Genomic DNA, 4,287 nt, shown 5'->3' on the forward strand with positions numbered 1-4,287 from the left:
CTCAGGGTTTTCTGCAGATCCAGGGTCACAGAGGAAGAGGAGAACGGAACACTTTGAAGATGACACCATGATGTTTTGATGTAATTTCGGGTTCCACCTGGCCAGCCTGGGGAAAACACGGTGAGGCAGAAAGGGGTTAGAAGTTGTCATGCGCCTGAAACATTGCCTGGTTCCAGGCTGATCGGCGTAATCTCAAGGCCTAGCCTGGGGAGAGCCCAGAAACCACAGCGGCAGGTCCAGGAACGTTCCAGGCAAACCGTAAAAGCCAAACTTGCCCAGGCATAGATTTGTGGATCTGTGGTTCACTTGGATGTGGTTGGAGCGGGCCTGCTCCTTGATGTAATGATAAGCTGTGTATCTCAGATGCCATCTGGAAACCGTTCTCCTATCTCCGTGATGAGAGAAGATTTTGAGTCGGGTCTCTCGATTTTCGTGTGCACCAGGATGGGTTTTAGAGATGAACAACAGTTTCCTCCGCGACACCGTTTTCCCATCAAGTACTAGGGTTTGGTTTGGGCTGTATTTATGCCACGTCAGAAGCAGAAATCGAGCAGGGCGCTCCCCGGCAGACAAGCGGTGTCGTATCCTCTGACGTATTCCCACTCGTAATTACTTGAGGCGGTTTTAACTTTGCGTTTCTTTTCTGTAATGACACAGTAGACCCCAAGTGTTAACTGGAAACAGAAATGTTCCCCCTACCTCTGCCCCACCCTTAAACCATCCCCCCGCGCCCCTTCTGAGTTGCCCTGCTCCACCCTCTGTTTCCAGCAGGGTGTACACCAGTCCTGGGCTCATTAACCTACCGGTGAAACCAGATCGATCCAGAGGCTTTAGCCACTATTAGAGGCCAAGGGACGTGGAACCCTTATCTCATCCCTCTCTCTCCTGCAAACAGCATGCTTAGTCGCTCAGTCATGTCCGATTCTTTGCGACCCCATGGAATGTAGCCCAACAGGCTCCTCTGTCCCTGGGATTCTCCAGGCAAGGATGCTGGAGTGGGCTGTGGTGCCCTCCTCCAGGGGATCTTCCCAACCCAGGGATCAAACCCACGTCTGCTGTGTCTCCCCCACTGCAGGCAGATTCTTAGCCCGCTGAGCCACCAGAAGCCCAAACAGAACAGCACACAAACACGCCTGGACAGAGAGAAGCCCTCTACCTCCAGAGGAGGCCCATGCACGCGGCTGCTTCTGCGACCTTGCTTTCTTTTCATCTCCGTTTAGAGGCTTCCCCACCGGGACTGTCCAGAGCTTCTAGACCTCAGTGCGGGATCTTCTGGTCACTCAGATCCCCCGTCACTGCCTTCGGACGCTGCGTCTTGCAGGCACCTGCGCTGTCTTCAGCTGTCTCCGAAGGACGAGCTGACGAGGTCACGCATGGGAAGCCCGGACATACGACAGAATCGCAGCCTAGGTAAACAGAAAATATGAGTGTGTACATACACACGTATGTTTGTGCCCAGAGGTCTCGGCTTGGAAGACAAATCTGCATATCCTGGGGGCATATATTTGCATATATGTGGAACAAATTTGCATATTATATTCTTAAGCCCCTGCTTCCAAATAAATCTACGTTCGAGCACCTTATTCTACTCTAATTTATATCCCCCCCCCCTTAGACCCATGCTTTATCACATCAGCTGTGTTACTGATGTTCTGACCCCCATGGTTTGCCCTCTATATCCCAGAACCTGTTCTAGTCTTTAAGAAATGCTTGTTAATTTTCACTGTTGTTGGCTGTGAAACCAGCCCGTCGACATCGGTCGGTCATTGTGAATGGAGAGTCAGCTGTTAGGTACTGTCTCTAACAGGTAGAGACCAGGGATACTGCCCAGAGCCTTGAAGGCACAGCAGAGCCCCAGAGCAGGAATCGCCCAGCTGCAAACACCAAACCCTGCTGTGGGGTTAGTGTCATTTCTGCCGGTGGGGGTGGGGGGCGGCGGGGGCGGGGGGAGAGAAAGGGGTATTGTCATTTCGGCCTATCTCCCCGCCTCCCTCCACAGGTGTTTCCTGGTGGTTTCAAAACTCCTCTAACAAGACACAATTTTTTTTTCATACCATAAATGGAGCTACGAGGCTATTCATGATTCCCATAGTGTGAGGCTCCGTGTTCACGCGTTATGCTCAAAGGGAGCTAGAAAGATGGGAGGAAAGCCATTAAGGATGACGTAGAATAAGATATCAAGGAGACGCTTAATGAGTTACTGTTTCTTGAGTCCTTCCTGAGTGCCAGACCCTGGGCTGAACGCTTCACTTTTCACACGTGTCCCTAACGCCAGCGGCCTGGCGACCCAAGTTCACTTGCTCACAGGTCACACTCAGACGTCCCAGTTACTTTGCTCAGCTCCTCTGCCAGTGGGAACCCCTGTGTGTCCATGGGTGACAGCGCCACCATTTGCTAAGGATGCTGAGGACAGGGCTGGGCAGATTCATGAAGACACGATTCACAAGGCATGCGATTTCATCATTTCAAACGCGCAGATCAGTGGTGTTTAGAGCACTCACCAGGTGTGAAACGTCACCACCATTAACTTTAGAACATTTTCATCCCCCTGAAAAGAAACGCTGTGCCCCTCAGCAGTCACGCCCAAGCCCTCTTCCGCCAGCAGCCACTATTCACTTTGTTCATATAAATTTGCCTGTTCTGGCCATTTCCTACAAGTGGAACCAGACAGTGCGTGACTGGCTCCTCTCATTTACCTGTGCTCCCAAGCTTCATCCATGTTGTGCCGAGTGTAGTGCTTCCTTCCTTTTTCTGTCTTACCAAGTCCTCTGTTATATGGATATAGCACATTTTATCTATCCATTCACCAGTGAACAATGGATTGTTTCCATTTTGGGGCCTTTATGCAAATAGTTCTGTGAATATTTGCAGGTACTTTTGTGTGGATGTGTGTTTTCATTTATTTTGGTTATACGCAGTAGCAGGATTGTTGTACCTTTGAGGGGCAGACACCTCCACCATTTTTCTTTCCCACCAGCAATGCATGAAGGCTGCTGTTTCTCCACATCCTCACCAACACGTGTTATAATGTCCTTTTGATAATAGTCTTTCTAGCACTTCTGGTTACATCTTGCTGCATTTAAAAAAAAAAAAAAAAGTGTCTGCCCAGTTCGTAATCTCACATCTAACCTCCCGTGTCAGTTTTCTTCTTTACATCAAGCCCACGGATTGCTGTCCGGCACATCACTCCGGGATGAATGAGTGAATGGCCTTCAACGTCCCCATGCTCCCTGCTTTCAGACCTGGAGGGCAGAACGGGGGTCAGTGACAATTTCTCCCCGACTTGGCATCTATCTTGCTGCCTCTTTCAGGGCTTGTGACCTTCCCACAATCCTTTCTGCAGTGGAAGCTACGTGAGGGCTTTCGGAATGAGTGACCGAGGTTCTGGGCTTCTGTGTTCATCCTCTGTCATGTCTGGATGGCTGGCGGGACCGTGAAAGCCTGCACTCCTAAAGGCTGATTTGAGAGAGGTGGCAGGGCTGTCCGGACGAGAGGGGCTTCAGATCACTTATAGTGACTCAGGCAGCAGTTAACCCAGCCTGAGTTCAAAGTACGAGGTAGGGAGTGTGAGTCAGAACCAAGGGAGGAAAAAGGGCCAGGTGGGGCAGCACCCAGCTCAGCCTTTAGGATGGATCCAGATGCTGTCAGATGAAAGGGAGGGAGGGAAGGAAGAAAGGGAGGAGGGGCGGGAGGAGGGGAGGGAGGAGGGGAGGGAGGAGGGGAGGGAGGAGGGGAGGGAGGAGGGAAGAGGGGAGGGAGGAGGGAGGAGGAAGGGGAGGGGGAGGGGGAGGGGGAGGGGAGGGGAGGGAGGGGGAGGAGGGGGGAGAAGGGATCCGCAGCCCATCCCAGCACAGCAGGGCCCAGAGAAGCCACACTGCAGCTGAGGACGTAAACAGCAGGGCCTGGAGCTGGGAAAACATCCCTGGACTGGCCCTTCTGCTCAGCTCATGCGGGCGCCCCAAAGCAGCACACGGGGCTGGGAGGAGTCTCTTCCCGCCCCAGCTCCTCGGGAGGAGCGGGCGGCTTTGGTGCCTGGTGCCCTGGGGCCTCTGCCTGAGCGCCACCAAGCACCTCGGCGCAGGGGCGGTTTGCTGCCCAGGACACATCCACTTCTCACCTTCAGGGTCGGAGTTTATAGTGTTGGCTTTTGGGGAGCTCCCCTGGCACTGAGGTTATCCGGGAATTTCTGCCAAATCAAACCCACATGCCTTCCTCAGCATGTTAAAAAAAGGGGGAGCACTTATTTTTGGATTTCAAAAAAATTACATGTTACCCTTGGCAGGCTTT

The sequence above is a fragment of the Capricornis sumatraensis genome, chromosome 22 (genome assembly GCF_032405125.1).
Source record: "Capricornis sumatraensis isolate serow.1 chromosome 22, serow.2, whole genome shotgun sequence".
NCBI classification, from domain to species: Eukaryota; Metazoa; Chordata; class Mammalia; order Artiodactyla; family Bovidae; genus Capricornis; species Capricornis sumatraensis.